This window comes from Arachis ipaensis, chromosome B04 (genome assembly GCF_000816755.2).
Source record: "Arachis ipaensis cultivar K30076 chromosome B04, Araip1.1, whole genome shotgun sequence".
In the NCBI taxonomy this organism is placed as follows: Eukaryota; Viridiplantae; Streptophyta; class Magnoliopsida; order Fabales; family Fabaceae; genus Arachis; species Arachis ipaensis.
In genome coordinates this window covers 63,293,358-63,317,255 of record NC_029788.2, presented here as the reverse complement: position 1 = coordinate 63,317,255, position 23,898 = coordinate 63,293,358, and positions in this window count along the sequence as shown.

Sequence of the window (23,898 nt, the reverse complement as noted above, 5' to 3'; positions counted from 1 at the left end):
TTTCGAAGGATGCATAAGAAATAAAAATAAGAGTTTAAATAATGAAAAAAGACTTTGGTTTTAATAGAATGTTAAAAAGAGACTTTGGTTTTAATAGAATGTTAAAAAGAGAACTAAATGGCTAAATGTTTGCCTAACAAGGACGAGGGTTCCGTCCCGCTTGCTTAGTGCACGGACTAATTGATTTCTTGAATGTGGGGAGTACCCAAGGACTAAATTATCATTGATCTTGGGAAAACCTATGGACTATTAATTTTTTAAATGTAGGCATAAGCCATGAATTAATAATTATTGATTACGGGAATAACCCACACACTGTTGTGTGTTGATATCGGGGATGCCCACTGATAACGGAAAAAATGAATGTGCATTAACTACCGACAAGTATACCGGGTCGCATCAAGTAGTAAAACTTATAAGAGTGAGGTCGATCCCACAAGGATTGATGGATCAAGCAACTTTAGTGAGGTGATTAGTCCAGTTAAGCGAATATTGATGAATTGAGTGAAAATTGATTAACAATGTAAATTGCAAGGAATTGTAAATTGCTGAATGTAAATTGCTTAAAACGTAAATGGCAAGAAACTTAAACTTACATGAATAGTAAATTGCTGGAGATGTAAATGGGGATTGGGTGCTGGGAAATTAAAGAAAGCAGTAAACTCAAGGCAACTAGAATGAAACTCAAGGCAATCAAGTGAGATAACAGAGAACAAGATTCATTAGGGATTGGAGATATTATAATCCATCATGAATCAATGGGTTTTAACTTCTTTCTCAATCATATGAGTAGATCTATGGCAGATTGTAATTGATTGGATCCCAATTTCTTGGCTATTCAATCTCTCTAATCACAATCAATCTTGCCAATTCCTTGATCCAATTGTCATGAGAAGAGGTTAAGTACATGTCTCTCATCCATAAGCCACACTAACCCTCAAGATCTCAATTCCTCCTGAATGGTGTTGATCAAGAGAGTTGTGACAGATAGAGCTTCAGTTCTAATTTCCATGATTCCCCTTCCGAGGCTCACATGGAAATTTAATGGATCCAAACCCCCTTCTGGAGTGAATGAATCAAATCAAAATAGAAGTTATCTCTTAGCTACCCTAGCGGATTGAGGAGAAGAAGAATTTCATTCAATTCATATGAATCACAACAGAGCTCCTCCCCTAATGAAGTGGGGATTTAGTTGATCATCGCTCTAAGAATACTTGCAGGAAATTTAAATTGCATGAAAGTAAATCAAGCTCAATATGAACGGAAATGTAAAATTGGCAGAAAGGTAGAAGTGCAGGAAATTAAAATTTCATAAGAGAAATTAAACTCAATACAAGTTGAAATGTAAAATTACAGAAAATAAAAGTGTATCTAAACTATGCTAAGCTCTCTGGAGTCTTTAATCCTCCAAGAGAGCTCTGGAGTCTCTAATCCTCCAGCCTTCAGAGCCTTCTTTCAGTCTTCAAAAACTCTTCTATTTATACTTTTCTTCTCATCCCCAAAATGGGTCTTCAAGTACATGGATGTGGGCCTTGGCCTAGATTGAAGCAAGTTAAGAATGGCTTTGATTGACGTGGGCTTGAGCTAACCAACATTCAAAAGCTTGCATGGGTGCCACTGGAAATGAGCTCAGCATGGACGTTGATCATTAACACTGGTGGGCACTAACGTTGCCAAAGTTCTCTTTAAACCAGTGAAGAATGTTTGAGGTAACATTTGTGCACTTATGTTACTTCCAACGTTGGCCTTCTTGTGCGTACGCACATTGCCTTGTGCTTATGCACACTTACAATTTTTCTTCTTGTATGTACGCACACAACGCTGTGCATACACACACAAGGCAATTTTCCCAACTCCAGCTTTGAGCTTTATCGCAAACGTCAGGGGCATCAACGTTACCTCCAACGTTGGCATCTTGTGCATGCGTACACTTACAATTTTTCTTCTTGTGCGTACGCACACAGCGCTGTGCGTATGCACACAAGGCAGTTCTTCCAATTTCCAACTTTGAAAATTATCAAAAATGTTGGGGGTAATATTGGTTCACCAACGTTCCCTCCAACGTTGCACCCTTTCTCTGGTGAGCCAACTTTGGCACACCAATGTTGGTGAGCCAACTTTGGTCACCAACATTGCTTCCTTTCTCTTCTTGTCAACATTGCCAATTTCATACCCCACGATAGACTATTATACATGCTTGGAAAGCTCTGAGTGTCAGCTCTCTAACCCAACTAAAATCACCTCAATTGAATATCTATAACTCAAGTTATGCTCCTTTGAAGAGGACAAGGTCGCTGGCGTTGGTGTGCAACGCTTGAGGCAATGTTGGCACACCAACGTTGGTAACAACACCAGATTCTGCTCAAACTTATTGTCCACCCCATACTATTATATATTGTTAGAAAGTCCTAAATGTCTACTTTCCAATGCCATTGAAAGCGCATCATTTGGAGCTCTACAGCTCGAGTTATACTCTATGGAAGGTGAAGAGGTCAGCTGGCCTTACTACAGGTTGATACTATGTTCATCTTTGCACTTTCGAGGCATGTTTTCTCCCTTAAATTTAGTGTCTACTATGTAGTACCATATATGCTTGGAAAGCTCTAGATTCCTACTTTCTAATGCTTTTAAAATCACCTCATTTGGAGCTTTTTAGCTCAAGTTATTCTTGTTTGAAGAAGACACAGTCAGGCTGTCAGGAGCAACGTTTGTGGCAACGTTGGTGAGCCAACTTTGGCCACCAACGTTGCTTGCTCTCCTTCTTCTCTACCCTTCCTTTGCTTCTTCTTACCTATCATCAACCAAACAAAATGCATCAAAGTATTGCCATAATCACAAGATAAATGCATCATTCATAGCATCAAACAATTCTTGCATAAATCTCATGAAAATGCACAAAATTAATAATGTTTGAATGAGTCAAGTCATGCATACAATTCTCATCCAAATACTTGTTTATTTCCTAAGAAATGCATGAAAACCAAGTAAAAACTAATGAAAGAGTCTTGTAAAACTAGCCTAAGATGCCTAGGCATCACAACACCAAACATAAATCTTGCTTATCCCCAAGCAAGCAGTAAAACATAAGGAGAATGAATGAAACAGAGATAGGTATAAGCCCTTATTGGGAGACATTCAATTCTGGCTAATGGGGTTTTCATGCATGATATCTTAGTGATTTTTCTCTGTGGCTAAGGTAGTGACACTCCTTTGGATCCTTACTTGAATTACACAAAAAATGAGACTTGTTATGGTTTGGTCCTTAGTTTTTCGTGCTCTCTTTCCTTCGATTTAGATTTATTGCTTGCTGAGACTAAATGCTATATGTTAAGGCAGGTCTTTAAAGTAAGCTTTCAACCTGTATTCCTGCCCCAGTTGGTTCAAGATGCTAGGTGTTGGGACACTCCTAAGGGCTTACTTGCTCAAGCCTCTCCTTAGCACACACACATCACTAGCATTTAGCTTGTTCTATTCTTTGGACATTGGGGCCCAGCACCTCTTTGGGTCACTAAATTCTTTGTCTCAAAGTAGCTCTTGATGTTGAACTTTCGGTTGGCAATCCCGGGTTAGTTAACCCAAGTTGCCAGGTGTAGCACCCCTTAGAACCTAGTTGTCCAAGCTTATCTTTGTACAAGAACATCACAGGCATATATCCGAAATCTCAAGCCATTGTTGCCCAGCCTTGTTTATTTCTTTTTGTTTCTTTCTCTTGCATTTTCTTTCTTTTATTATGTACCTCTTTCATTTGTCAAGTCTCATGGAAGGTAACTCAAGTTCATCTCTCAAAGTTATGCCAACCTCTAGCCTTATTCATAAATTAACTAATGAACCAGCACATACCACCGCATAATTTTATTCTATCTTCTATCAAAATAGACCTTTACTCTTTCTCTGTTTCACAACAATTTTTCTTTTATTCATGCATGAGAAACAAATCACACAACTTAAGCAAGATCGCATGGACTAAGCACTTAAACTAGCAAGCCATATCAACATAAAAACAAACAAACAGTAAATGACTCATGACTAACAGGACACTAATCAACAGACAATTGCACTTTCAATTAACATATCTAAACTAGAGACAGGCAAGTAAAGATACAACCTCTTGGTGTTTTCTTGCTTCCTCTGTGTCATCATCATTGTTGGCTTTCTTGTCTTTCCCTTGTCTTTCCATATGATGATGCATCTTACCCCCCAAGAGATTGAGTAACTTCCTGCAAAGATATTGAAAGTTGCTTGCTCCTCAAACAATTGAGAGATGGTTAGCATGCATGTATGCTTGTGGTTTTCTGAACTTAAGTTGGTGTGGGAACACCAAACTTTGTTCCTTATCTACTTCTATATACAACAGAGTGAATACATGCAGGAAACATCAAGTGATTTTATTAAGAAAACAAACTATGAACTAGAAATTAAACAATTGTTAAGTAGTTTCTCTGATTGTTTGGAGCTAGTAACTAATCATGCTGAGGGATTCAATGTGTTCTTAATGAAATATTTGGTGGAACACCAAACATAGCATCCCATATTCACCCATGAATTGTTTTGATGTGCAATACCAAACTTAGCTCCTTGTAATATAGATAAATCTACTTAACTCTTTTATTTAAATAACTAAGAAAAGAAAACTACCTCTGATTGGGTTGCCTCCCAACAAGCGCTCTTTTAATGTCATTAGCTTGACATGTTGTTCATGACTTTATTCCTCTTCTTCCAGTTTGTTAAGAGGAATGACCTCATGGGGAGAGAAGATCAAGTCAGTGTCCCCTGTCTTGGCCTCTTCCCAGCAAGTTTCCTTTTGTTATTTTCTTGATTGAACTTGCTTGTTAGGTCAGGGGTTGGATTGCTTATGGTTGACCTTTTCTTCTTCATGGATATGGTCAATTGTAGCTTGGTCACAATCCTCTTTTCGGTGCTTTTGTTGATTGCCTTCACTTCTTGGATATCAAACTTGAGTGTTGTGTGATGGTTGGAATGTCCTTTTCATCAAAGGCTTCTTGAATTGGTGGTTTAATGAACCTATCCTTTGTGGAACTCTCTGCTTCAATTGAGTGAGGACTCCCTTGATTGACTTCCTTTCTTTTTTCTACATGATGTTCCATTGAGTCTTTTTGGGAGGAAGTTTCCACATTCCTCTGTCACCTCTATTAACCTTTGTGGATATGGAATCCTAGGCTCATATACCTCCACAACCTCTTTCTTCATTGAAATTTCACTTGTTATCGGAGCCTCTTTTTCTTGCCTTTCTGATTCCTCCTTTGCACTCAACATTTGGTCTAAAAGCACTTCCATGTTTTTGAAAGAGGTTTCTTGTTCCTTCTAAGATTTCTTCGTCTTCTTTTCATAGCTTTCAAGCATGGACTCAAGCTTTGAGAGTCTTTAGTTCAGGAAAATTTGTGTAAGTTGTGAGTTTTAGAAGGAATTTTGTGTTGAGGTATAGTCAAGTGATGAAGAATTTTTATATGAAAAACTGGGAGGTGAAGTTGGACAATTTTGCAAAAATAAAATTGAAGGTATGCTCAAGTGATGATGGCTCTTGATAAATGGAGTATGGACTATTGAATGCTCTTTGATTTTGATCCTCCCACCCACAACTTGAGTAATTGTTGAATTCATCAAAGTATGGATCATTTTGTGGCCCTGGGAGGTATCCCATTTCACTAGATTATTGATAAACCCCAATTTTGTGGTTTATATTGTGTAGAATTTGGGGAGTTTTATCAATATTTTTCACACTTATTCACAAGAATTACATGGTTTTGTGTTCTCTTCCTAATATTGCTTCATGATAGAAAACATGCTTCTTTTGCCTTAAAATTACTATATTTTAATCCTCTTTTATTACTATTCGATGCCGTGACATGTTTGTTGAGTGATTTCAGAATTTATAGGGCAAGAATGGTCTAAAAGAGACAAAGAAAGCATGCACAAGAGGAAGGAACATGATGATTTGGATTTTGGGAATTTCAGCATGGGCGCACACGCGCACCTCGCGCGCACGTGTGGATGTGGACAGCAGGAAGTGGCTCACGTAGATCGGCGCATCCACGCGGATTAGATAAATCCATACCGACGTGCACGCGTGGATCACAATTTCAATCGGCGTGCACGCACGCATGGCGCGTACGCGCGACAAGCTGTACGTGACCTTATTAAAGGAATTTCCTGGCGATTTCTGAGGCTCAAGAGGCCCAACTTCAAGCTGGTTCTGCATGGAAAAGACCCAAGGATGCTAGGGGAAAGGGGGGATCATTCATTTACACTTAGACACAATTTTTAGCCAGTTTTTGGTTCTTGTTCTTCTAGAGAGAGAAACCCTTGTTCTTCTCTAGATCTAGCTTTAATTTGATCTTTCCTTGTTGAATTCTGAATTAGATCTTGTTAATTACTAGTTTTAATTGCTTAATTTGAATTCCTTAGTATAATTTTGTTTAGTTCTTATGTTAGTTTTATGTTTTCTTGTCAATTGTCATTTTATACCCATTTCATGAATCTTGTGAATCTTGAATTACTAATGTTACATTGATGATTTTCATGATTAATTGTGTTGTTTGAGTGATTGTATGTTGATAATTGTTAGTGGGTACTTGTTAATTTCAATTTAGTTACAATTTGAATATGTCTTTTAGTAATGCTTACCATGTGTTTGATGAAATGTTTCCTTTGATTATGGAGTAGTTCTCTTTACTCTTGGCCTTGGCTAAGGGAATTGGGTAACTTGAGTCATTGGGTCTAATGGATTTGATGATTTGGGAACCCTTAGTGGTCAATTTGATAACCATTGACACTAGCCTACTACTAAGTCAATTAGTAGTTAGGTTGGACCTTATGGGTTGATGTTGACTAAACCATTTAACATACTTCAAGTATAGAAGTAGACTTAATGAGTTTGGTTCCTCATAATTGTCAAGATATGGTTATTAGACAAGGATAGTGACCCCAATCCCCATGTCTAGCCAAGAGTTGCTTTTATTATTCATATTTGAAAACCCGAAAAAATCCTAATTGCTTGTCTTAGTTATAGTTATTTAGTTAGTCTTAGAGTAGAATTATATTGGATGTTATCTTATTAGTTTGGAATTGCTCACATCTTGCTTTAGTTGTTTGAATTAGTTTCTTGCACTCCAAGATTACTTGCTTGTTAGGATTCTTAATTTAATTTCTTGCTCATGACTTGCAACCCCGGAATTCTAATCAATGTTGATGCACATGTTTGCCCATTCCTTGTGAGACGACCCGAGGTTTGAATACTTCGGTTATTTTTATTGGGGTTGAACTTGTGACAACTAATTCCTTCAAAATTTGAGTTGAGGATTGTTGTTGGTTAGAGCTATACTTACAACAAGGTTTTATTGAGAAATTCTATACTGACATAATCCGCAAGCATCAAATTTTTGGCGCCGTTGCCGGGGAATGGTTGCAACATATGCCTTGATATTGGTTATGTGAATATGTGAATATTGTAGATAGTTTACTTTCTTTCAATACTTAGCTATAGTTTAGATTTCTTTTGTATGTGTGCTATGACTCCCAAGTTTGATGACTCGGTCTCAACCGAATTCTAGCTTAGCCGAGTTTGACCCTGAGATTGAAAGAACCCTGTTACATACTCGGCAAGCTAGACGGCGGTTGGACTATACGGCTAGTACTTTGGCCTCTCTTGAGGAACATACCGAATCACTAGATGGTACCGAGAGTGATTTGGAGTCCGCTACTTCCTATTCTTCTGTTGGCACTACTAATACATCTTTGCATCCTACAGGTGAACCATACATGGTGGAGCCACGACGAATCACTTTGCATGAGCAAGGGGCTCCGGATATTATACTTCAACCTTTGCAAGCAAGGTATCCCAAACTTGATCCAAACTTTGAGTTGAAGAGTAGCTTGATACATCAACTTCCTAAGTATCATGGGTTGCCGGTTCAAGACCCCATCCGACATCTAAGAGACTTTCAAGTTGCTTGTTCTACAGCTCGAAGGCATGGAGCCGATGAGTTGAATATTATGGTTTTTGCCTTTCCCTTCTCTCTTGAAGGGCAAGCAAAGACATGGTTATATTCGCTACCAGATGAGATTGTGACCAATTGGGATTTCTTGAGAAGAGAGTTTCTAGATAAGTTCTTTCCACCGAAAAAGAGCGATTACGTCCGGAAAGAGATCTCGGATATAATGCAAAGGGATCTAGAGAGTTTATATGAGTATTGGACTCGGTTCAAGAGGCTATTGGAATCTTGTCCACACCATGGATTGAACACTCACTTGCTTGTTAGTTACTTCACCGGAGGTCTTCGTGTGGAAGATAGAAGATTGCTCATCGCCTCTAGTGGTGGTTCCCTTTCAAAAAACAAGACGAAGGGAGAAGCTTGGAAACTGATAAATGATGTTGCCGAGGCTACACAAAATGTAAGGGTGAGAAGTAATCCTCTCAAGGGTGTGGTAGAACCATCCCCTTCCGAAGCAAGCTTGATGATGAGCGGATAATTTATACGCTTTTTGGCATTGTTTTTACATAGTTTTTAGTATGAATTGATTAATTTTTAGTATATTTTTATTAGTTTTTAATTAAAATTCACATTTCTGGACTTTACTATGAGTTTGTGTGTTTTTCTGTGATTTCAGGTAATTTCTGGCTGAAATTGAGGGACTTGAGCAAAAATCAGATTCAGAGGTTGAAGAAGGACTGCAGATGCTGTTGGATTCTGACCTCCCTGCACTCAAAGTGGATTTTCTAGAGCTACAGAACTCTAAATGGCGCGCTCTCAATTGCGTTGGAAAGTAGACATTTAGGGCTTTCCAGAAATATATAATAGTCCATACTTTGCTCGAGTTTAGATGACATAAACTGGCGTTGAACACCAGTTCCATGCTGCATTCTGGAGTCAAACGCCAGAAACAGGTTGCAAAGTGGAGTTCAACGCCAGAAACAGGTTACAAACTGGCGTTCAACTCCAAGAAAGACCTCTACACGTGTAAAGCTCAATGATCAGCCCAAGCAGACACCAAGTGGGCCCCAGAAGTGGATTTCTGCATCATTTACTTGTTTCTGTAAACCCTAGTAACTAGTTTAGTATAAATAGGACTTTTTACTATCTTTGTAGAGATCTTTGATCAGTTTTATGCTATCTTAGACTTTCATGGGGGCTGGCCATTCGGCCATGCCTGGACCATTATCACTTATGTATTTTCAAACGGTAGAGTTTCTACACACCATAGATTAAGGTGTGGAGCTCTGCTGTTCCTCATGAATTAATACAAAGTACTACTATTTTTCTATTCAATTCAAGATTATTCCTATTCTAAGATATCCATTCACACCCAAGAACATGATGAATGTGATGATTATGTGACGCTCATCATCATTCTCACTTATGAACGAGTGCCTGACAAACACTTCCGTTCTACATGCAAACAAGCTAGAATGAATATCTCTTAGATATCTAATACAGAGGACCGAGTTCGAGATATTAGAATCTTCGTGGTATAAGTTAGAACCCATGGATGGCCATTCTTGAGATCCAAAAAGTCTAAACCTTGTCTGTGGTATTCCGAGTAGGATCTGGGAAGGGATGGCTTTGACGAGCTTCAAACTCGCGAGTGTTGGGCGTAGTGAAAGACGCAAAAGGATAGTAAATCCTATTCCAGTATGATCGAGAACCGACAGATGATTAGCCATGCAGTGACAGCGCATTAGACCATTTTCACAGAGAGGATGGGATGTAGCCATTGACAACGGTGATGCCCTACATAAAGCTTGCCATGGAAAGGAGTAGGAATGGTTGGATGAAGACAGCAGGAAAACAGAGGTTCAAATGACGAAAGCATCTCTATACTCTTATCTAAAATTCTCACTAATGAATTACATAAGTATCTCTATGCTAGTTCATATTTTAATTATCTATTTAATTATTAAAACTCTATAACCATTTGAATCCGCCTGACTGAGATTTACAAGGTGACCATAGCTTGCTTCAAGCTGACAATCTCCGTGGGATCGACCCTTACTCACGTAAGGTTTATTACTTGGACGACCCAGTGCACTTGCTGGTTAGTTGTGCGAAGTTGTGACAAAGAATTAAGATTATGAACGTGCGTATAAAGTTTTCAGCGCCGTTACCGAGGAATGGAACCGTCACGATTTCTGCGCACCATGTTTTTGGCGCCGTTGCCGGGGATTGTTCGAGTTTGGACAACTGACGGTTCATCTTGTTGCTCAGATTAGGTAATTTTATTTTAATTTTAAGCTTTTTATTTCTTATTTTCAAAAAATACAAAAAAAAAATTCTTCTTTTTTTGTTTTTCCCAATTAAATTTCGAAAAAAATAAAAAAAGTTTAATAAAATAATAAAACCAAAAATATTTTGTGTTTCTTGTTTGAGTCTAGAGTCAAGTTTTAAGTTTGGTGTCAATGGCATCTTTTTAATTTTCTAAAAATTATTTTCGAAAATTTCATGCATTGCATTCTTCATGATCTTCAAGTTGTTCTTGGCTAGTCTTCTTGTTTGATCTTCATATTTTATTGTTTTGTGTCTTTTCTTCTTTTTCATATGCATTTTAAATTTGTTAATGTCTAAAGAATAAAAATTTTTAAGTTTGGTGTCTTGCATGTTTTCTTTTCTTGAAAATTTTTCAAAAATAAGTTCTTGGTGTTCATCTTGACATTCATAGTGTTCTTGCATGCATTGTGTGTTTTTATCCATAATTTTTATGTTATGTGTCATTTTTGTGTTTTTTCTCTTTCATCATTAAAATTAAAAAATAAAAAAAATTATCTTTCCCTTTTTCTCTCAAAAAATTTTCGAAAATTTGAGTTGACTTTTTCAAAAATTTTTAAAATCAAGTTGTTTCTTATGAGTCAAATCAAAATTTCAATTTAAAAATTCTATCTTTTTCAAATCTTTTTCAAAAATCAAATCTTTCTCATTTTTCCTTTCATAATTTTCGAAAATTCCAAATTGATTTTCAAAAATCTTTTTCTTATTTCTATTTCAAATTTTCAAAATTAATGCTAACAATTAATGTGATTGATTCAAAAATTTTAAGTTTGTTACTTGCCTAGTAAGAAAGGTTCAAAATCAACTGTTTGTTACTCTAGAACCATATCTTTTTAGTTTCTTGTTAGTCAAGTAATCAACTTTGATTTCAAAATCAAATCTTTTTAAATTTCTTTTTTCAAATCTTTCTCAAAATAAATTTCAATCACATCTTTTTCAAAATCAATTTTAAAATCTTTTCTAACTTCTTTTCTAACCTCTTATCTTTTTTAAATTGATTTTCAAATCTTTTTCAGTCAATCTTATCTTTTTGTTTCAATCATATCTTTTTCAAAACTACCTAACTAATTCTCTCTCTAATTTTTGAAAATCCCTTCCCTCTTTTTCAAAAAAAATTCCTTTTTAATTAATTAATTGTTTTAAAAATTTAATTTAATTTGATTTCAATTTTAATTTTCAAAATTTAACTTAAATTTTAATTTTAATTTAATTAATTTTTGAAATTTCCTCTCTCTCATCTCCTTCTAATTATTTATTTATTTATTTATTTATTTACTAACACTTCTCTTCATCTCAAAATTCGAACCCTCTCTTCCTCTTGGCGTTCGAATTTCTCTTCTTTTATTCTTATCTTCTTCTACTCACATAAAGGAATCTCTATACTGTGACATAGAGGATTCCATATTTTTTTTTCTATTTTCTTCTTTTTCATATGAGTAGGAGCAAGGATAAGAACATTCTTGTTGAGGCTGATCCTGAACCTGAAAGGACTCTGAAGAGGAAGCTAAGGGAAGCTAAAGCACAATTCTCTGGAGAAAATCTGACAGAAATTTTCGAAAAAGAAGGAGACATGGCCGAAAATAATAACAATGCAAGGAAGATACTTGGTGACTTTACTGCACCAAATTCCAATTTACATGGAAGAAGCATCTTAATCCCTGCCATTGGAGCAAACAATTTTGAGCTTAAGCCTCAATTAGTTTCTCTGATGCAACAGAATTGCAAGTTTCATGGACTTCCATCAGAAGATCCTTTTCAGTTCTTAACAGAATTCTTGCAGATCTGTGATACTGTTAAGACCAATGGGGTTGATCCCGAGGTCTACAGGCTTATGCTTTTTCCCTTTGCTGTAAGAGACAGAGCTAGAGTATGGTTGGACTCTCAACCTAAAGACAGCCTGAACTCTTGGGATAAGCTGGTCACGGCTTTCTTAGCCAAGTTCTTTCCTCCTCAAAAGCTTAGCAAGCTTAGAGTGGATGTTCAAACCTTCAGACAGAAAGAAGGAGAATCCCTCTATGAAGCTTGGGAGAGATACAAGGAACTGACCAAAAAGTGTCCTTCTGACATGCTTTCAGAATGGACCATCCTGGATATATTCTATGATGGTCTGTCTAAGTTATCAAAGATTTCACTGGACTATTCTGCAGGTGGATCCATCCACCTAAAGAAAACGCCTGCAGAAGCTCAAGAACTCATTGACATGGTTGCAAATAACCAGTTTATGTACACTTCTTAAAGGAATCCTGTAAGTAATGGGATGCCTATGAGGAAGGGAGTTCTTGAAATTGATACTCTGAATGCCATATTGGCTCAGAATAAAATATTGACTCAGCAAGTCAATATGATCTCTCAGAGTCTGAATGGATTGAAGGAATCATCCAACAGTACTAAAGAGGCATCTTCTGAAGAAGAAGCTTATGATCCTGAGAACCCTGCAATAGCAGAGGTGAATTACATGGGTGAACCCTATAGAAACACCTATAATCCCTCATGGAGAAATCATCCAAATTTCTCATGGAAGGATCAACAAAAGCCTCTACAAAGCTTTAATAATGGTGGAAGAAACAGGTTTAGCAATAGCAAGCTTTTTTCATCATCCACTCAGCAACAGATAGAGAATTCTGAGCAGAATCCATCTAGCTTAGCAAATATAGTCTCTGATCTATCTAAGGCCACTTTAAGTTTCATGAATGAAACAAGGTCCTCCATTAGAAATTTGGAGGCACAAGTGGGCCAGCTGAGTAAAAGAGTCACTGAAACTCCTCCTACTACTCTCCCAAGCAATACAGAAGAGAATCCAAAAAGAGAGTGCAAGGCCATTGATTTAACCATCATGGCCGAACCTACAAGGGAGGGAGAGGACGTGAATCCCAGTGAGGAAGACCTCCTGGGACGTCCAGTGATCAACAAGGAGTTTCCCTCTGAGGAACCAAAGGAATCTGAGGCTCATCTAGAGATCATAGAGATTCCATTAAACCTCCTTATACCATTCATGAGCTCTGATGAGTATTCTTCTTCTGAAGAGAATGAAGATGTCACTGAAGAGCAAGTTGCCAAGTACCTTGGTGCAACCATGAAGCTGAATGCCAAATTATTTGGTAATGAGACGTGGGAAGATGAACCTCCCTTGCTCATCAATAAACTGAGTGATCTGGATCAACTGACATTGCCTCAGAAGAAACAGGATCCTGGAAACTTCTTAATACCTTGTATCATAGGCGCCATGACCTTTGAGAAGGCTCTATGTGACCTTGGATCAGGGATAAATCTCATGCCACTCTCTGTATGGAGAAACTGAGAATCTTTGAGGTGCAAGCTGCCAGAATCTCATTAGAGATGGCAGACAACTCAAGAAAACAGGCTTACGGACAGGTAGAGGACGTGTTAGTAAAGGTTGAAGGCCTTTACATCCTTGCTGATTTCATAATCCTAGACACAAGGAAGGATGAGGATGAATCCATCATCCTTGGAAGACCCTTCCTAGCTACAGCATGAGCTGTGATTGATGTGGACAGAGGAGAATTGATCCTTCAACTGAATGAAGACAACCTTGTATTTAAAACTCAAGGATCTCCTTCTGTAACCATGGAGAGGAAGCATGAAAAGCTTCTCTCACTGCAGAGTCAACCAAAGCCCCCACAGTCAAACTCTAAGTTGGTGTTGGGGGGCCACTACCAAACTCTAAGTTTGGTGTTGAACCCCCACATTCAAAATCTAAGTTTGGTGTTGGAAGGTTCCAACCTTGCGCTGATTATCTGTGAGGCTCCATGAGAGCTCACTGTCAAGCTATTGACATTAAAGAAGCGCTTATTGGGAGGCAACCCAATGTTATTTAATCATATATATTTTATTCTCTTTTTTTATTTCGTGTTTCTTTAGGTTGATGATCATGTGAAGTCACAAAAACTACTGAAAAATCAAAAACAGAATGAAAAATAGAATGAAAAATAGCACACCCTTGAGGAGAACAGTCTGGCGTTTAAACGCCAGAAACAGGCACCAAGCTGGTGTTTAACGCCAGAAACAAGCATCTACCTGGTGTTAAACACCAGAACAGAGCATGGAAGTGGCGTTTAACGCCAGAAATAGGCAGCAGTCTGGCGTTAAACGCCAGGATTACATAGCAAGAGCGTTTTACACGCCTAATTGGAGCAGGGATGTTAAGTCCTTGACCCTACTTGATCTGTGGACCCCACAGGATCCCCTCAGGATCTGTGAACCCTACAGGATCCCCACCCAACCCTATTCTCTCCTCTTCATACCTTTTCATAACTCTCTTCCACAAATGCCCCTCACCAATCACCTCAATCACTCTTCCCCATTCCCTCTTTCCTATCACCCCCTCACCACTCACATCCATCTTCCGTTCCCCATAAACCCTACCTACCTTCAAATTCAAAATATTTTCCCTCCCAAACCCAACCCTAAATGGCCGAACCCTAAACTCCTCTCCACTTCTATATAAACCCCTCATTCCTTCTTCTATTTCACACAACACAACCCTCTCTTCTTCCACTTGGCTGAAACCTACTCTCTCTCCATCTCCTCCATTTCTCTTCTTCTTCTACTTCTTTCTTTCTTCTTTTGCTCGGGGACGAGCAAACATTTTAAGTTTGGTGTGGTAAAAGCATTGCTTTTTATTTTTCCATAACCATTTATGGCACCTAAGGCCAGAGAAACCTCTAGAAAGAGGAAAGGGAAGGCAATTGCTTCCACCTCTGAGTTATGGGAGATGGAGAGATTCATCTCAAAGGTCCATCAAGACCACTTCTATGAAGTTGTGACCAAGAAGAAAGTGATCCCTGAGGTTCCTTTCAAGCTCAAAAGGAATGAGTATCCAGAGATCCGACTTGAGATTCAAAGAAGAGGTTGGGAAGTTCTCACCAACCCCATTCAACAAATCGGGATCCTAATGGTTCATGAGTTCTATGCAAACGCATGGATCACAAGGAACTATGAACAAAGTGTGAACCCAAATCCAAAGCATTGGCTTACTATGGTTCGGGGAAAATACTTAGATTTCAGTTCGGAAAATGTAAGGCACACCCCTACACAAGAAAACGCACACCCCTACACAAGAAGGGTCAACTTTGATCAAAGGTTGGACCAAGTCCTCATAGACATATGTGAGGAAGGAGCTCAATGGAAAATTGACTCAAGAGGCAAGCCGGTTCAACTAAGAAGGCATGACCTCAAACCAGTGGCTAGGGGATGGCTAGAGTTCATTCAACGCTCAATCATTCCTACTAGTAACCGGTCTGAAGTTACTATAGACCGGGCCATTATGATCCATAGTATCATGATTGGAGAAGAGGTGGAAGTTCATGAGATTATACCTCAAGAACTCTACAAGTTGGCTGACAAGTCCTCCACTTGGGCAAGGTTAGCCTTTCCTCACCTCATATGCCACCTCTACAATTCAGCTGGAATTGACATAGAGGGAGATATCCTCATTGAATATGATAAGCCCATCACTAAGAAAAGGATGGAGCAAACAAGAGATCTAGGACCTCAACATGAGCATGAGGAGATTCCTCACCATGAAATCCCTGAGATACCTCAAGGGATGCACTTCCCTCCACAAAACTATTGGGAACAAATCAACACTTCCCTAGGAGAATTAAGTTCCAACATGAGACAACTAAGGGTGGAGCACCAAGAGCACTCCGTCATCCTCCATGAAATTAGAGAAGATCAAAGAGCTATGAGGGAGGAGCAAGAAAGACAAGGAAGAGACATAGAGGAGCTCAAGAGCACCATTGGTTCTTCAAAGAAGAGGAAGATGCCACCCTCACTAAGGTGGACTCGTTCCTTAATCTCCTTGTTTATTTATTTTCTTGTTTTTTGATTTTTGAGCTTTATGTTTATTTATATTTGTGTCTTATTACATGATCATTAGTGTCTAAGCGTCTATGCCTTAAAGCTATGAATATGAATCCACCACCTTTCTTGAATGAAAAATATTTTAATTACAAAAGAACAAGAAGTACATGGTTTCGAATTCATCCTTGAAACTAGTTTAATTATTTTGATGTGGTGACAACACTTTTTGTTTTCTGAATGAATGCTTGAACAGTGCATATGTCTTTTGAAGTTGTTGCTTATAAATGTTAAATATGTTGGCTCTTGAAAGAATGATGAAAAAGGAGAAATGTTATTTGATAATCTGAAAAATCATAAGAATGATTCTTGAAGTAAGAAAAAGAAGTGAATACAAAAGCTTGAAGAAAAAAAAAGAACAGAAAAATGGCGAAAATAAAAGAAAAAAGAGAAAAAGAAAAAGCAAGCAGAAAAAGCCAAAAGCTCTTTAAACCAAAAGGCAAGAGCAAAAAGCCAATAGCCCTTAAAATCAAAAGGCAAGGGTAATAAAAAAGGATCCAAGGCTTTGAGCATCAGTGGATAGGAGGGCCTAAAGGAATAAAATCCTGGCCTAAGCGGTTAAACCAAGTTGTCCCTAACTATGTGCTTGTGGCGTGAAGGTGTCAAGTTAAAACTTGAGACTGAGCGGTTAAAGTCAAGGTCCAAAGCAAAAAGAAGAGTGTGCTTAAGAACCCTCGACACCTCTAATTGGAAACTTTAGCAAAGCTGAGTCACAATCTAAAAAGGTTCACCCAGTTATGTGTCTGTGGCATTTATGTATCCGGTGGTAAAGTGAGATGCCAAAACTATTCAATGGATAAAGTGAGATGCCAAAACTATTCAATGGATAAAGTGAGATGCCAAAACTATTCAAGAGGCAAAAAGCTACAAGTCCCGCTCATCTGATTGGAGCTAAGTTTCATTGATATTTTTGAATTTATAGTATATTCTCTTCTTTTTAACCTATTTGATTTTCAGTTGCTTGGGGACAAGCAACAATTTAAGTTTGGTGTTGTGATGAGCGGATAATTTATACGCTTTTTGGCATTGTTTTTACATAGTTTTTAGAATGAATTGATTAGTTTTTAGTATATTTTTATTAGTTTTTAATTAAAATTCACATTTCTGGATTTTGCTATGAGTTTGTGTGTTTTTCTATGATTTCAGGTAATTTCTGGCTGAAATTGAGGGACTTGAGCAAAAATCATATTCAGAGGTTGAAGAAGGACAGCAGATGCTATTGGATTCTAACCTCCCTGCACTCAAAGTGAATTTTCTGGAGCTACAGAACTCAAAATGGCGCGCTCTCAATTGTGTTGGAAAGTAGACATCCAGGACTTTCCAGGAATATATAATAGTCTATACTTTGCCCGAGTTTGGATGACGTAAACTGGCGTTGAACGCCAGTTCCATGCTGCATTCTGGAGTCAAACGCCAGAAACAGGTTGCAAAGTGGAGTTAAACTCCAGAAACAGGTTACAAACTGGCGTTTAACTCCAGGAAAGACCTCTACACGTGTAAAGCTCAATGCTCAGCCCAAGCATACACCAAGTGGGTCCCGGAAGTTGATTTCTGCATCATTTACTCATTTTTGTAAACCCTAGTAACTAGTTTAGTATAAATAGGACTTTTTACTATCTTTGTAGAGATCTTTGATCAGTTTTATGCTATCTTAGACTTTCATGGGGGCTGGCCATTCGGCCATGCCTAGACCATTATCACTTATGTTTTTTTAAATGGTAGAGTTTCTACACACCATAGATTAAGGTGTGGAGCTCTGCTGTTCCTCATGAATTAATACAAAGTACTACTCTTTTTCTATTCAATTCAAGCTTATTCCTATTCTAAGATATCCATTCGCACCCAAGAACATGATGAATGTGATGATTATGTGACGCTCATCATCATTCCCACTTATGAATGCGTGCCTGACAAACACTTCCGTTCTACATGCAAACAAGCTAGAATGAATTTCTCTTAGATATCTAATACAGAGATATACTCTTATCTGAAATTCTCACCAATGAATTACATAAGTATCTCTATCCTAGTTCATATTTTAATTATCTATTTAATTATTAAAACTCTATAACCATTTGAATCCGCCTGACTGAGATTTATAAGGTGACCATAGCTTGCTTCAAGCCGACAATCTCCGTGGGATCGACCCTTACTCACGTAAGGTTTATAACTTGGACGACCCAGTGCACTTGCTGGTTAGTTGTGCGAAGTTGTGACAAAGAATTAAGATTTTGAACGTACGTATAAATTTTTTAGTGCCGTTACCAAGGAATGGAACCGTCACGATTTCTGCGCACCACTTGACCAAGGCGCTTGGGGACATGACCACTATCCTTACGCAAATACAAAAAGATCAAAATGAATACTACTCCATCCACACCATCCAAGCCCCACCCCCAGTTGCTCAACTTGAAGGCCCTCCTAGGATTTGTGGTTTGTGCTCTAGCACCACATATTACACCGATCAATGCCATCAAATTCAAGAGGAGCATGCCCTTGTAGTGGCCAATGTGAATTACAACAACCGTCCGCCCTATCCTTCTCAAGGCCAAAACAACTATCCTCATGGTAGTAATCAAAATCAAGGGTGGAGGGATAATGTACAAGAGAGCATTCAAAACCAAAGATGGAACAACTCTTCTTATCATCACAACAACAACAAATCTTCATCTCAATAACACCATAACAACACCAACCACCAAGCCAACCAAAATCACCCCAACCAAAACCAATGCAACTACACCAAATACCAAGCACCACACCATAGACAACAATCCAACCAAACCTCTTCATCTTCCACCAATCAAGTTGATGAGCTTAGAATCGCTATGGAGAAATGGGACGAGAGCAACAAGGCTCAATTTGATGCCTTGGGCACTCAATTGGCCAATCTCACTAACATGCTTTCAAAGATGACCATGCCCTCTCCCAATAAAAACACCAACCAACCCTCAAGCTCTTCTAACCTTCCATCCCAACCCCAACCAAACCCCAATGGTGGTCTCAATGCCATCACTCTACGGTCGGGGACTACATTGGAGGAGATACCTCCTAGGGTTATGGAAGACATTTATGAGGAAGAAGTGGTTGTTGAAGCTCCGCATGAAGAAGAGGAGGTAGACAAAAGGCATGAGGAAGAAGGAGTAAGCCTTAAGGAACCCAAGAGGAAAGCCATAGTGGATGAGTCCATTCCTATCCCATTCTCTTCCATGGTGAAGAAAGCAAAGAAGACTCCAGAATTTGATTTGAATATGCTTCTAGTGTTCAAGAAGGTTGAGGTAACCATACCACTTCTTGATGCTATCCAACAAATTCCGAAATATGCAAAATTTTTAAAAGACTTGGGTACACACAAGGATAGGATAGGAGAGTTGGAGACATTATCCTTAGGTAGTTCAATTTCTTCCTTGATGGAGCCTATTCCAAAAAAATATGGTGACCCTGGACCTTGTTTGGTGTCTTGTTGTATTGGTGGGCACACCTTTCATGACTATATGTGTGACCTAGGAGCTTGCGTAAGCATCATGCCGCTTTCTATCTTTATGTGGTTGAATTTAGCTCCATTAAAGAAGTCGACGGCGAAGTTTGCCTTAGCCGATAAAAGTGTGATCACGATGATGGGAATAGCAGAAGATGTACTTGTGGCGATCAAGGACTTAGTCTTTTCGGTTGACTTTTACATCCTTGAAATGCCTCCAACAGAAAATAGAAGCTCATCCTCCGTTCTACTTGGTAGACCCTTCCTTAAGACCTCTAAATTCAAGTTAGATGCCTGCACCGGCACATACTCCTTTGAGGTTGGAGACAAGACTATCAAGTTCAATTTGGAAGAAGCCATGAAGCATCCTCCCAAAGAGCATTCCGTTCTCCGATCTGATGTAATCGATGAAGTGGTGGCAGATGTGTGAAAAGAAGAGAAAGTTGTTGAGAATGAACTCCGTGAGCTTGATGAAAAGGAACCTCAGCTTTAGGCAAAGAATGAACTGAAGCCTCTTCCATCTCATTTGAAGTATTCTTTCTTAGAGGACAACCAAAGGTTTCCGGTCATTATTGCTAGTGAGCTTTCTAGTAAAGAAGAAGGGAAGCTCCTAGATGTTCTAAGAAAGTACAAGAAGGCAATTGGTTGGAGCCTAGCCGATATTGTGGGGATTGACCCTCGCAAGTGCAAGCATCATATATTTCTCCAAGAGGGAGCTAGGCCGGTTAGGCAACCGCAAAGGAGACTCAACCCAACCATCCTCGATGTGGTAAAGAAGGAGGTCACTAGGCTACTTGATGCGGGTATCATATACCCAATTTCTGACAGTGAGTAGGTGAGCCTGGTCCAGGTTGTTCCCAAGAAATCAGGCATCACTGCGGTTAAAAAAGATGATGGTGAAGTGGTCACCAAGAGAGTACAAAATGCGTGGCGAGTATGCATCGATTATAGAAGATTGAACGCCGCTACAAGGAAGGACCACTACCCTTTGCCCTTTATCGATCAGATGTTGGACCGTTTGGCGGGTAAATCCCATTATTGTTTTCTTGATGGATTCACTGGTTACTTCCAGATTCACATTGCTCATGAGGATCAGGAAAAGACCACATTCACTTGTCCTTTTGGCACCTTTGCCTACAAAAGGATGCCATTTGGACTATGTAATGCACCTGCTACTTTTCAGTTGTGTATGACGAGTGTCTTTTCCGATTTGATGGAGAATTGTATGGAAGTCTTTCTGGATGACTTCAGTGTTTATGGAACTTCATTTGGTTGTTGCTTAGAAAACATGGCCAAGGTCTTAGCTAGATGTGTTGACACTAACCTTGTCTTGAATTTTGAAAAATGTCGCTTTATGGTAAGACAAGGTATAGTGTTGGGGCATGTAGTATCTCATGAAGGCATTTCTGTAAACTCAGTCAAGGTCGATGTTATCACCACTTTACCTCACCCCTCATCTGTGAGGGAGGTCCGCTCGTTTTTAGGACATGCAGGATTCTACAGGCGCTTTATTAAAGATTTCAGCAAGATTGCTTTGCCATTGTCGCTCCTACTCCAAAAAGATGTGGACTTTGAGTTTGACAGTGCATGTGTGCGTGCATTTGAAGAGCTAAGGAGAGTTCTTACCACAGCACCGATTGTGCGAGGCCCAAACTGGACGCTAAATTTTGAGATAATGTGCGATGCGTCAAACCATGCTGTAGGTGCCGCGCTTGCACAGCGCGATGGTAAATGATGAGCGGATAATTTATACGCTTTTTGGCATTATTTTTACATAGTTTTTAGTGTGATTTAGTTAGTTTTTAGTATATTTTATTAGTTTTTAAACAAAAATCACATTTCTGGACTTTACTATGAGTTTGTGTGTTTTTCTGTGATTTCAGGTATTTTCTGGCTAAAATTGAGGGACTTGAGCAAAAATCAGATTCAGAGGTTGAAGAAAGACTGCAGATGCTGTTGGATTCTGATAAAAATATAATAAAAACTAACTAAAACATGCTAAAAACATACTAAAAAAATGCCAAAAAGCATATAAATTATCCACTCATCACAACACCAAACTTAAATTGTTGCTTGTCCCCAAGCAACTGAAAATCAAATAGGATAAAAAGAAGAGAATATACAATGAATTTCAAAAACATCTATGAAGATCAGTATTAATTAGATGAGCGGGGCTTTTAGCTTTTTGCTTCTGAACAGTTTTGGCATCTCACTTTATCCATTGAAAAAGTCCCCAATTAGAGGTGTCCAGAGTTCTTAAGCACACTCTTCTTTCTGCTTTGGACCTTGACTTTAACCGCTCAGTCTCAAGTTTTCACTTGACACCTTCACGCCACATGCACATGGTTAGGGACAGCTTGGTTTAGCCGCTTAGGCCAGGATTTTATTCCTGTGGGCCCTCCTATCCACTGATGCTCAAAGCCTTGGATCCTTTTTATCACCCTTGTCTTTTGGTTTAAAAGGGTATTGGCTTTTTCTACTTGCTTTTCTTTTTTTTTTCTGCAAGCTTTTCACTGCTTTTTCTTGCTTCAAGAATCAATTTTATGATTTTTCAGATCATCAGATAACATTTTTCCTTTTCCCATCATTCTTTCAAGAGCCAACAATTTTAACATTCATAAACAATCAAATTCAAAAATATGCACTGTTCAAGCATTCATTCAGAAAAACAATAGCATTGCCACCATATCAAAATAATTAAACTGTTTTAAAATTCAAAATTCATATACTTCTTTTTCTTTTTCAATTAAAAACATTTTTCATTTAAGAAAGGTGATGGATTCATTTTCATAGCTTTAAGGCATAGACACTTAGACACTAATGATCATGTAATAAAGATACAAACATAAATAGACATAAAGCACAATTTTCGAAAAACAGGAAAATAAAGAACAAGGAAGTTAAAGAACGGGTCCACCTTAGTGATGACGGCTTGTTCTTCCTCTTGAAGATCTTATGGAGTGCTTGAGCTCTTCAATGTCTCTTCCTTGCCTTTGTTGCTCCTCTCTCATGGTTCTTTGGTCTTCTCTTATTTCATGGAGGAGGATGGAATGCTCTTGGTGCTCCACCCTTAGTTGTCCATTGTTGGAACTCAATTCTCCTAGGGAGGTGTTTATTTGCTCCCAATAGTTTTGTGGAGGAAGATGCATCCCTTGAGGTATCTCAGGGATTTTATGATGTGGAATTTCCTCATGCTCTTGATGAGGTTCTCTTGTTTTCTCCATCCTTTTCTTAGTGATGGGCTTGAGGTCATGCCTTTTTAGTTGAACCGGCTTCCCTCTTGAAAGGGACCTCAGGGATCACTTTCTTCTTGGCCACAACTTCATAGAAGTGGTCTTGATGCACCCTTGAGAGGAATCTCTCCATCTCCCATGACTCAGAGGTGGAAGCTTTTGCCTTCCCTTTCCTCTTTCTAGAGGTTTCTCCGGCCTTAGGTGCCATAAATGGTTATGGAAAAACAAAAAGCAAATGCTTTTACCACACCAAACTTAGAAGGTTTGCTCATCCTCGAGCAAAAGAAGAAAGAAAAGAGTAGAAGAAGAAGAAAAACGGAGGAGATGGAGGAAGCTTTGTGGTTCGGCCAAGGGGGAGAAATGGTGTTGAGGTTGTGTGAAAATGAAGGAGTAAAGATGGGTTTATATAGGAGTTGAGAGGGGTGTAGAGTTCGGCTAGTATGGGTGGGTTTGGGAGGAAAAGTGGTTTGAATTTGGATGGTGAGGTAGGTGGGGTTTTTTGAAGGATGGATGTGAGTGGTGAAGAGAATGGTGGGATTTGATAGGTGAGGGGTTTTTTTTGGGAAGATGTATTGAGGTGATTGGTGAATGGGTGAAGAAGAGAGAGAGTGGTGGGGTAGGTGGGGATCCTGTGGGGTCCACAGATCCTGAGGTGTCAAGGATAACTCATCCCTGCACCGAGTGGCGTACAAAGACGCCCTTTCTGCCAATTATGGCGTTAAATGCCGGGCTGCTACCCTTTTCTGGCGTTTAACGCCAGCTCCTTGCCCATTCCTGGCGTTAAACGCCAGTCTGGTGCCCCTTTCTGGCGTTAAACGCCCAGAATGGTGCCAGACTGGGCGTTAAACGCCCATTTGCTGCCCTTACTGGCGTTTAAACGCCAGCAAGCTTTTCCTCCAGGGTGTGCTGTTTTTTTCTCTGTTTTTCATTCTGTTTTTGCTTTTTCAATTATTTTTGTGACTTCACATGATCATCAGCCTACAAAAAACATAAAATAACAATGGAAAATAGATAGATATAACATTGGGTT